At 37.2% G+C, this 12,196-nt stretch overlaps 1 non-coding gene across 1 annotated transcript; it reads right to left on the reverse strand.

Annotated features, from left to right (window-relative positions):
* Positions 1-783: 783 nt before the first annotated feature.
* Positions 784-974, reverse strand: LOC123238541. Its single transcript, XR_006505698.1, has one exon. It is a non-coding gene; the product is annotated as a U2 spliceosomal RNA (small nuclear RNA).
* Positions 975-12,196: the final 11,222 nt, after the last annotated feature.

Consider the following 12,196-nt stretch of genomic DNA (forward strand, 5'->3'; position numbering starts at 1 on the left):
GCACCACTTCCTCTAGAATGTTTTTCCTCATCCTTTCAACCCTCTACCCCTCCCACCAACTGCTAGTACTTCTTCCTGGAAAATTGTCTTTCATCAGAGCAAGTAGATAAAATAATGGATAGAGCCACAAGCCTGGAGTTGGAAGGACCTGTGTTCAAATCTAGCCTCAGATACCTGGGAAAGTCACTTAACTCCTATTGCTTAGCCCTTCCCACTCTTCTGCCTTAGAATGATACTCATCCATTCCAAAACAGAATGTAAGGAATTAAAAAAAAAAAGACTGCCTTTCATTTATTCTATATTTATCTTTTATATACTGATTTATAGATATTTTATGTGCCTTTTTACAACTCTTGAAGGCCAGATATTGTTTCTGCTCCTTTTAAAAATTTTTATTCTTAGAACAGTGTTGGGTATATACATACATAATCTAGCTATATATATATATATATGTATATATATACATATATGTAGATATATGGCTATGCATGCATATATTATGTATGTATTTATATAGTTAGGGGTTGGTTCTTAACCTGGGATTAGCAACTTTAAAAAATTGATAACTGAATTTTTATATACTTAATTTCTTTCATAATTCAATTAAAAATGTATGCATTAAAATATCATTCTGAGAAATGGTTCATAGGTTTTATCAACCCCCCAAATGAGTCCATAATCCAAAAAATGTTAAGAAGTCATACAGTAAGTACTTAATAAATACATGTTAATTAATTGATCTGAACTTCTTTTACTTGATCCTATGCTGTGTGTGTGTGTGCGCGCGCGTGCACCGTTCCTGGAAGTACTGCTATACCAGGTGGATGCATGGAGTGGATGGAGCAAGCTCCTATTCCATTTCCCTATTTCAAAAATCCATTTAATATATTGTCCTTAGATAGAGGACGTATCAGCTATTAAACTGAAAAGAACAGATACTACACTTGATCTTAGCCAAAAGGCTGAGAAACAATTGTTCCTATGCTTAAAAAAATAAAAATAACCCTTATCTTCAGTTTTAAATCAATATTATACATTGGTTCTATGATAGAAGAACAGTAAGGACTAGGTAAAGGAGATTAAATGACTTGCCCAGGGTCACAGTGAAGAAGAATCAGAGGCTAGAATTGAACTCAGGATTTCCTGTCTTTAAGTCTGACTCTCAATCCACTGAGTCATCTCATTGCCCCCATATGCAATGCTTTTAAAACTTATTTGAAAGATCATATATTTCTCTGACCAGTAATTATTGCTGTATGTATTTTCCTAACTTGAACTGGATCTTCTGGAAGAATGGCTAATATTGGGCTTAATACAGAATTGATGCTCAATGATATTTGTTGAACAGAATCCCCAATTTAGGTCTCTATTTTTCAGTAACAGGTTCCCTAGAGGATTCCACATTTCATCATATAAGGTCGCTCTCAGAGCTATGATTTTCTAACTGATCCCTACCCATTTTATTTGTCTATTTATTCCCATAGATAAACAAGTCTCAGTTCTGTTTCATTCCCTTGATTTGTTGCCTGACTTCTTCTTGGAAGCCTGTTGTCTGACCTAGGAACAACCTTACCACTGGGATTAGTTCAAGTGCTTGGGTTCGCCGCCATATTTGGATTGGAATGGAAAAACTGGGTGATACTTCCAAAATTTACAAGCACATCTTCTTTTGAGGATGGAATGATTATGTCAGCAACAGATTCCTATGAAATATAGAGCAATTTTGTTGCTTTATTATGAATTTAAAATGTGGGTGTTTTTTTTAAATAAAATGTTCTTTTTGTACTTTTTTCTTTCTGTATGTTGGGGGAGGGATGGCTTTAGATCTTTATGAAGCAGTAAGTTGGGTAAAAGAATCCAGTAAAGTATGTTTCTAAGGCTACTCCTGAAAAGTTACAACAAAAGATCCACAAAATGGGAATGTTGAGATTAACAAATGCTGCAAGGTTTGGAGCAAAAGGTAACACAAGAGCCCAAGGAAGATAGGCACAGGAGAAAATGAAGTAAGATGATAAATCATTAGGCAATGGAAAATTGCAGTTCAGTGGGAAAAGCACTGGTTTTGTAAAAAAAGTGGAACTTACTTTTGAATATTGTCTTTGTCATTTAATCTTTATGTGACCATATAGAAGTCATTTCATCTATCTCAGCCTTATTTTATTAGATGGTTTCAATGTCCCTTCCAGCTCAAAATGTCTATGATTCTATGAATCCCAATTGTGTTAGCATGGGCAAAGCCTCACTTTTTTAAAATCTCAGATTCCTTGCCTGTAAAATGGGGATAATAATACTCTAGGTTTGTTTGTTATTATTTGGTCCCATCTGGCTCTTCATGACCCCATTTTTTTTTGGCAAAGACACTGCAGTGGTTTGCTGTTTCCTTTTCCAGTTTATTTTACAGATGAGGCAAGGAAGGAAAACAGGGATAAATGACTTGCCCAGAATTACACAGCAAATCAGTGTCTGAGGCCAGATTTGAACTCAGGAAGATGAGTCTTCTTGACTCTAGGCCCAGTGCTCTATCTGCTGAGCCATCTAGCTGTCCGTCCATTCACCTCCCACCCCCAGGGGCTGTTAGGAGGCATAAAAAGGAATGAAGGCATAAAATGATTTGTAAACCTTAAAGTACTATGTATATTGTAACAATTAAATTAAGTTTTTGACTCAATATGAGAATTATAAAAGTGGTATTGTGGTCACCGACTATAAAATATTATCTGTTAAGTCAAACTGTGAGCAGTTTTTATTTACAATGAGGTAGAAAAAGTGAAAGTGGGAAATGTAGGAAAGAGACAGAGCCTTAACAAGTCCACTAGCCCTAATTGCTTCTCAGGTGAAGTCTGGCTCAGACCCTGGTGAGGGCTTCCCCAAGTCCAAATCGCCTCGTGAAAGTCCAGTAGTCTCCAGCAAGCCAATGCAGAATCCAAGGAAAGAGTCTCTCCATGAGCCAAGGGAGGAATCTCTCCAAGGAACAAGTCTCTCCAAAGACCAGGAAAGGAATGGTCCCCCAGATTCATGTTCGTCTCTTTTTATACCCCTTTTTCCACATCACTTCCTATCTCTCCACCTCTTCTCAGGACCCAATCACAGCCTCCCAATTTGCCTAGCACTGCCCAATGGCAGTGCTCGTGGACTTTGGGGGTGTGAATTAGTAAGTGACTTGTGAGCTCTCTTACCTAATGGTTAGGTGGGATACTTTAAGTTCTTGATTTGATTAACTAAAAATAGACAAAGTGAGAGTTAATTCTGTCTTCACAATATGTTACATACAGAATTGTTTGATGGGAATTTTAGACTCATAGCCACATCCCCAGAGATTTAAATGATTCAGGGCCTTCCATGAAAGATCAGATATGATTTGGTCTGGGGAGTGTTTTTGCCCTGCTTTAGTGTATGTTTGTCTACCTTAAAGCACTAAATAAATGTTAGCTGAATATATTATTGCTCCTTTATTGTTGCTGCAATGCAAAATATTTTGCCAGGATGGTATGGAGAGGAGAGAATTAAGTGATTGAACTGCTCAATCTTTCATTATTTGCACAGATATTAAAGTTATTAAGGAAATATTGTTCATTTTATTGATAATCAACTCATGATTAAATAATGGAAAAAATCAATCTGCTTACTTTCTAGAATCAGGACTATTTCTCACAATCAAAACAATTAACAAAAAAAGGGAGAGCATTATTGGTTTCATTGAACATCTGATTGTAAGAACTGAGACAGATGATGATAATAATAACAATAACGATAACTGACATATAGCTCTTTGAAATGTGAAGAGCACTTTGTAAATATAATTTTATCTTATCTTTGCCTTGAAAGGTAGGTATTATTATTATTCTCATTTTACAGAAGAAGAAACTGAGGCCAATAGAGGTTAAGGGACTTGCCCAAGGTCACTGAGCTAGTATCTGTGGCCCAATTTGAATTTAAGTTGCCCTGATTCTAGGCCTACCACTCTCTCCTTGCACCATTGAGATGCCTCAGGAAACTTAACTAGAAAGGTTCCTCATTCCCAAAGCTACCATATTTATTTTCTTGATTTCAGTTCATTTAACCTTGACTAACTAGTATGGCAGAATTTGCATTTGCTCATCTATCCTATATTCTTATTACTATAGCATATAAACACACACACTGCCCTGGATTTATACTACCACATCATACGCACAAAAAACCTAGTATATATGTAGGCTGGTACAATACCAATATTTTCTTTAAAGCACCGTAAAGAAAGATCATTTACTATAGAGAAAGATTTGGTACAAAGTTCACAAGAGATCTCAGTTCAGTTACCAGGACTCAATTACAAGTAAGTTTTCTTGTTAAGGGATTTGGTAGATAATGTAAGCATGGACCTCTGGAAAGAATGATATCATGAGATTAGTGTTTGTGAATACACTAGTAAATTCAAGTACTGTCCATTAATATTCATTTTATTTTTATTTTTAATATGTTTTATTTTAAAAATTTTGTTAATATTTTAATTGGTTAATATTTTAGCCATGGATTACTAACCTTCATGACAAGTGGTTTGAGTGGGCATATACTTGGTGGTGAGAGGAGAAGAATAAATAATCAAATTCACTCTGATTTTCTGCAGCCTACCAAAAAGTGTGTGAACATTTAATTAAAGAATTATAATTAATTTCTAAATTTTTACTATAATAGAATACATAATAATACAACAATGCAATAACTGAACAGAAAGGAATGTGTATATATGACATATATGTATATATATGCATGTATATATATCCAACATTTTAAAATGGAAAACTCACCATTGCTCCTAAGTCCCAGACCCAAAAACATTTAGGGGAAGTCTTGCTCTCTTGTCAACCAATATTATTAATAAGATTTAGATGATTGACTTCCTGTCATAGAATCAATAGTAGCAGGGCATCTGGGTGACTTAGTAGATTAAGAGACAGGCCTAGAAATCAGAGGTCCTTGGTTCAAATCTAACCTCAAATATTTCTTAGCCATGTAGCCCAGGGCAAGTCACCTAAATCCCATTGCCTAGTCCTTTTTGTTTGTTTACCTTAGAATCAATATACCATTATTGATTCTAAGATGGAAAGTAAGGTTTAAAAACAAGAGAGAGAATCAATACTACGTATCAGTTCCAAGGCAGAAAAGTGGTAAGAGCTAGGCAATTGGGTTGTGACTTGCCATAGATCACACAGCTAGGAAGTATCTGAGGGCACATTTGAACCCAGGACTACCTGTTTCCCAGCCTGGCTATCTATTTATTGAGTCACCTAGTTACCTTGATGACTGACTTTTAATGGCTACATGCTTTATAAAAACACAACCATGGGGAGACATCTGGGTTAAGATGGCTACAGAGTAGAGGCAGGGCACTTTTATTCTCCTCACTACCGAACACCAGCATACCTCCAAAGGACAAAAAAAACAAATCTAGATGAAAGAAGGGACCCCACAATAGGGTGCAGTATTGAAAGTACGTGGGATTTGGTCATTTCCACACTATAAGGGGGAAAATATCTCCCATCAAAACGTGAGCTGATCAACCCTCCCCCACCCCACCCACAACACCAGAACCAGAGGCTGCGCTCCAGAGTTAGAGCCAGCAGGGGCACAAAATCTAGTTCCTTGGCAGCTAACTGGCACCTCTAGGAGCTTGTCCCTGAGAGCAGCAAGACTTGAGACCCCTGGAGGCTGGAGAGCTCAGTCCATGGGCGTGGGAATGGGGCTAGAGAGGCAGTGGACAGTGGAATCAGGTCAGCACTCTGAGACTCAGGGGAAAACCTTAGGTGGAGGAGCAAGCATGGGCCAATTTCTGGACTCTAGGCAGCCAACTAGGACCACAGGGGCTTGACCCTGAAAACAGCTAGACCAGAGACCCCAGGAGGCTGGGGAGCTCAGACCTTGGGTGCAGGATTGAGGCTGAGAGGGGCTGTGGACAGCAGAGACAGCAGAGGCCTAGCAGACGTGGAAACCAGGAGTCTCACAAAGTAGCCTTAGGCAAAAACTGCTCCTTAGCTCCATACAAAGAGAGTCAGCTTGCTTTACTCAGACTTCTGGCTGAGAAAGCATAATGATACCAAGGAAGGCCCAAGGAAGGCCCAAGAAATAAACACCAAAAAGACCAAGAAAAAATCTCTAACATTTGATAACTTCTGCACAGAAAAAACCCAGAAAACAGAGGAGGACAAACAGTTAAAGACATCCAAACCTTCCCCCCAAAATGAAAATTGGTCACAAGCTCTTGAAGAGTTCAAATATGAGATCATGAGAAAGATGGAAGAGATCTGGCAAGAAAGGTGGAAAATAGTTTAAAAAATAAGATTTAAAAGGCAGAATTTCACAATTGAAAATTGAGGTTCAGAAATTAAATGAAATGATAAGCAAATTGAAGACCAGAAATGACCAACTGGAATCCATGAAGAGCCAGATAGACCAGACGGAAAAGGAAAACCAAAATAGCCGATAAAGAGTCTTTAAAGGCTAGAATTGGGCAAGTAGAAGCCAATGATCTCACAAGACAGCAAGAATTAATAAAGCAAAGTCAAGAGACTGACAAAATAGGAGACATGAAATACCTCAACGAGAAGATAATAGATCAAGAAAACAGATCTAGAAGAGAAAATTTGGGAATCATTGGTCTTCCTGAAAAATCAGAAATTAATAGAAAATTGGACACCGTATTACAAGAAATTATCCAAGAAAACTGCCCTGATATTCTTCAGCAAGAGGGCAAAATAGACACTGAAAGTATCCATAGATCACCCTCTACACTAAACCCTCAAAAAAAAAAAACCCCACAACTCTGAAGTACAAGCATAAAAGAGGTATAGCAGAACCCTCCCCACCAAATAAAAAGCAAAACAAATAGTAAAGAAATTTTCAAATTACAAAATGTTATAAAGAAGTTGTTTGTCCCAAGTGATTCTTTTTCCCTCCTATATCTTCTAGCCTGGTATCCAGGGAAAAAAAGAAATGAAGGGATGTTGAGTTTGTAACTTGCTCAGATTTCCTTGGTAAACAATCAGAGAAAACTTTTGAGGATTGGAATCACATCCCTTTTATTTGAATGCAGCTCACTTATTTCATGGTAACTTGCGGTCCTGTCCAGTCTTTCTTTGTTGTCAACTCCATCATAATGTATGGCTTTTTCATGCTCTAAGTTGCTGCCTTTAGCTCTCTGCCATAACCACTGGAGCACCCAGAATTTGTTCAAGCTCATTTTCCCTATGATCAACTCACCACTGTTTGCTTGCATAGAGCACTAAGAGTCTTTTGCATTTTCCAAGACTCAGACACTTCTCTGCTCCCGCCTGCATGGAAGAAATGACATGGAGTCATTAAAAGGATCAGAAATCCTTTTAAAGTCAAGGAAAATTTGGAATAGTGTAATACAATATGAAAAACCTGGGATTTAGAGGCAGTGAGCAGACCTTTGTTTAAATTAAAGCCTTAATTTTAATACCATGGCTATCACTTACTATCCAAGTTATGCTGGACCCTCTGGACCTGATTTTCCTCCTCTTTCAGCTGAGCAGATTAGATGGTCTCCATGTATCTTTCCATTTCTGAATGCCTCTGATTTATCATCTCTAAAATTCAAGGTTTTGGTAAATGTAGGCCTGTATGCATTTCCTGTGTATTTGTGTTCAAATCCTCTCTCTGATGCTTATACTTGTGCAACCCTAGGGAAGTCACTTAAACTGGATAGGTCTCAATTTCAGCAAAATGAGGCAGCTGCCCTAAATGACTTCTGAGGTTCAACTGGCTCTAAATCTATTATGTAAAGCCCTGAAAATATGGAGAATCTGCTAAAGTGTTAGATGAACAGATTCCCTGAAAAGAATAAGGTACTAAAAATTCATAGGAATTTGAGTCGGATGTGATCTTCACTAGAAATCCCAGCCAACAAACCATCTGTCCTCCAAGAGGTTTCAGGTTCATCCCAATTGGATTTTTGGCTCCAAGTCACCACTGAACAATGGTATTTGGTTCAGAAAAAAATCCAAAAAAAAAGCTTGATTTTTTAGAAACTTTTGTGTCTCTTCTATGAAAGACTAATAGATTCACCCAGCACATTTTGCACTCTACCTCCTCCCTGTCCACCACACATGTATTATGTGAATTTAAGTAAATCTTAGCTGTTTTATTAGCCGGGTTACAAAGCTTAAAATGAGATTGACTTCAAGGACCTGTATCTATCCAAAGTAGCAGTGGAAAATTGAAGCAGAAGGATGCTAGCTTTACTTTCATAATGGTTCGATAATTCTTGGCACACTTTAGTGTAATCTCAAGCCTTATCTTTGCTATTAAACTATAATTATGTGACGGATGAGTGAGGAAGTAGTTAGCTATACAAATATTAAAACATGGATGTTCCTTATCTTACCATAGTTTAGATAACTTACAAGGCCTGAGAGAGGCAAAGTTTTCATGGATTTGTAAGTGAGTTGTATCTAATATTGGATTAGTGGGCTGTGACTCAGGCACATAGTTAAAAGGTAAATATTAGCCCAGTCAAATTCAACCTGTACAATGAGCGATTTCTTCTACTGAAACAGCTGAGGTGTGTTTGTTTTCTCTTGTCTCAGCTCTTGGGCTTTCACCCCTTTTGGGAATCATGAAAATTTGGGGAAGGGGATCAGTAAAAACATATTTCTTTTTGAAGCAAATTTTCAGTGTTCATGTATGTTTTCCTATTTAGCATTTCCTCATGGTCCAGCAAGGGATTATTCTAAAGTTTCTCTCAAGTGATCTAAGATGCTGGCTCTCCAGTTTTGTGAGTGACCCCATAGCCTAGAAAATGATCATAATAAGCACAAGCCATCTCCGGACTGTCCACCCATAGGCTCTCTCTGATTAATCCTGATTGAGTCTGTAATAACCACACAAATGTAAACTATTCATTTATTTCAAATCTGTGAGTGCCGTGGGGAAGATATCACATATAATCTAATGTTAGTCTATTCACTGCATCATAAAAATTAATTTGTCTAATTAATGACATTAGTACTTTTATACATGCATAATTCATATTAATTGATAGGTCTGCCTAAAAAGAATACCTTTTGGAAGAAAAATGATCCCATTAGCACAAGTTTAATCCAAATCAGGACTGACAAAGCATGGTGCTTTCAAAGCTTATCTCCAGCTTTGTTAATTGTCATAAGCATTCTAAATTGATTATTCTTACATTAGCATGGGACATTCCATTCATCAATGCTTTGCTGTAAAGGAAATTTGTCTAATGGATTTGGGTAGCTCAACTAAATCAGTAGTATTTTTTTTCCAGTGTAGCTAGAGGGGCATTCAGAGCATATTAATTCTCTAATACTGGAGGGAAAAAATTAACAGCTAAAATATATAGAAATATCATACAAAATTAGATTTCTGACACTGAATAATTTTTGTGATATTTATTTCAATGGTAATTGAGTGAGTGTGCCTGTACTTTTATTGCTTTTGGGTTTCACTGACTTCATGATAAACAGCTAATGTTAATATTTCTTATGAGTTATGTCACTGCACCTGGTAGGGCCACAGGGGCATAAACGTGGAGGATGAATTAGCTAAATATGCATTTTAAGAAGTGACTGCTTAGAGCAACCACGATTACAATGCAGCTGGCAGGGGCATAGGATACTTTAGGCTACTGGCTAAGCTGTTCCTATGGTTCATCTCTTCATGAACAGATAAAAGATAGTGTAAACCAGTTACTGGAAACCTAGCTAAATGAGGGGGTGACCTTGTTTCTTTGAGCAGACAGTGATATGGATGCATTTAAAGAATCTAACTTCTTTTTAAAAGAAGAAAGAAAAGAAAAGAAAACATTCTGTGCATTACTTGGGTGGAATGTCCACCTAATGGGTAAACTGAGGTACACTTGTACACTATCTAGTGAAGCAGAAAGCTTAATAAATTTCCTAGTTGATTTGATGATAAAGTAACAATGACTCTCTAAGACAGATCCCCTGATGCTTACTACCTGTGTGACCTTAGGTAAATCTCAAATTTTCTGGCCTTTTTTTTCTCATCTATAAAATGGGAAGGTTGGATTAGATAGTCTCAAAATTTCTTTAAGCTAAAAATCTATGATGCTTTAATCCTATGACTTTTTTGAGCCTCAGTTTTATTAACTGTAAAATGCAGGGAATGAGTTAGATGGTCTCTTAGTTGCCTTCATAGTTCTAGACTGAGTTATGAATCTGTGACCGTCTGATTTATCTATAACAATGATCTTTGTTCTCTGCTTTTAGATAGAAGCAACTGAGAAACCACTGGATTAAGGTTAAATCAGGGATTCTCAACCTAGGATCCTTCAATTTAAAAAATGATAATAATAGTTCAACATAATTGGATTAAATTTGTTATCTTATATATTTTATTTTACTTACTTAAAAACATGGTTCTGAGAAGGGGTCCATAGGCTTTACTAAACTGCTTCTCTTGGGGGCCCATGACACCAAAGAGGTTAAAAGCCCCTGACTTAAATGAACTAATATTTTTGACATGGTTTATGAATTTTATTGACAAGGGAGGAATCCATCTTCCCTTGTGTCAGTCCTATCCCTTAGAGCCCAGGCAGTTTAATCTGGTTTTCACCAGTCATGACTGCCTTAAGTGGAGACAGAGAAAAGGTATCTTAATTTCTTAATTTTTTCTGGCTTCTCTCTCAATATTCTCCTTGGATTCCAGGTTCACACTAGAGGGTCCCAGAATTCTTCTTGTCCCCTTCACTCTCAGCAAAAAAAAATGATTATAGCCTGAAAAGTACTAAAGAGTGGGCCAGATTCCCTTTGCTTACAATTCAACCACCTAACCAGTCAGGATAAATTCTAGTTAATACATTTTCCCTGTTCTCATAACTTTCTCAAAGCTGAAATGTGTTTCAGAGAGTTAAGCAGCATAAATTTTGAAAAAAATAAAAGGCTATATGGCCAAAGTTATAGGATTTTAGAAAAATATTAAAATCAAGGGGGGGAGGGAAATGGCAAGCTATATTCAAAAGTCTGGTGGCAGGTACCCCAATGGATAGAATACCAGAACTAGAATCAAGAAGAATGGAACTAGAAACTACAACAAGCAATTACAAGAGGGTAGACTGCAACTCAGTGTAAGAAAGACCTTTCTAAAAATTAGATCTGTCCAAGAATGAAATAGCTTATGTTGTGAGAAGTTTACCTTTATTTGAGGAGTTCAAGCAAAGGTTAAATAACTACTTCTGAAGGCTATAATATAGTAGGGTTTGGGTAGGGGATTTAAAAAGAAGACCTTTTGGGTATTTTGCAGTTTTATGTTTCCAGAGTTTTTCATGACACACAATAAGTTGCATTTCCAATTTGGGGGCTTAGCTGCGACTTGGGGAACAGAGAAAGGCCATAAGTTTTGGGGTATTTTGAGTTATCTTGGTGCCTATTACATTCCATAGCATCAGATAAATAGACTAGAGGAGACAATATAAATCATTATGGCCCGTAGAGTTATTTCTTCATGTAATTTTCATGTATCCACTAGGAATATGAGATTTGGGCTTGTGCATACTTCCATATGCTGGCTGAAATTTCCATAAGATTAGGTTTAGCTCGGTTTTACTGTATGCTGCCCTAGTCAGGCCACATCTACATATTGTATCTACTTCTAGATGTTCCATTTTAAGGGCATAGACAAGATGAAGTGTGGACAGAAGAGAATGGGATGGTGACAGTCCTGGAGAGCATGCCATATAACAACTGTGGTAATAACTGGGGCTACTTAAAATGGAAAAAGGGGGGGGGAAGTTCCATAAAGAAAATGTCAAAATGGAATCTTGTACCAGTTAGACTTGCCCTAGGTCACACAGCCAGGAAGTTTCTGATGCCATATTTGAACCCAGGACCTCCCAACTCCCGAGCCACCTAGTTGCCCCTAAGCCTGCATAAATTTATGTATCATGCAGTGTATTAAAGACTGAGGTTTTCCTCATAATTTGGAGAAGTTCGTACAGTTTGATGAAAGAAATTCTCCATTCAGTTTTTTAGTTGCATCTTACAATTAAGTTGATGAGGAGTTTGAAGTAAATGTTAGGGATACAAAAGAACTGACTGCCACTTCCAAACCGTAAGAGCTAATGGCCACAAAATGAACCAATTTCCATTTCCTAGACCCTAGCTGAATGGCTAGTTGCTTATAAGCTGCTCTTTCAAGCTCTCTTCATGTGAACATC

Source organism: Gracilinanus agilis, chromosome 2 (genome assembly GCF_016433145.1).
Source record: "Gracilinanus agilis isolate LMUSP501 chromosome 2, AgileGrace, whole genome shotgun sequence".
In the NCBI taxonomy this organism is placed as follows: Eukaryota; Metazoa; Chordata; class Mammalia; order Didelphimorphia; family Didelphidae; genus Gracilinanus; species Gracilinanus agilis.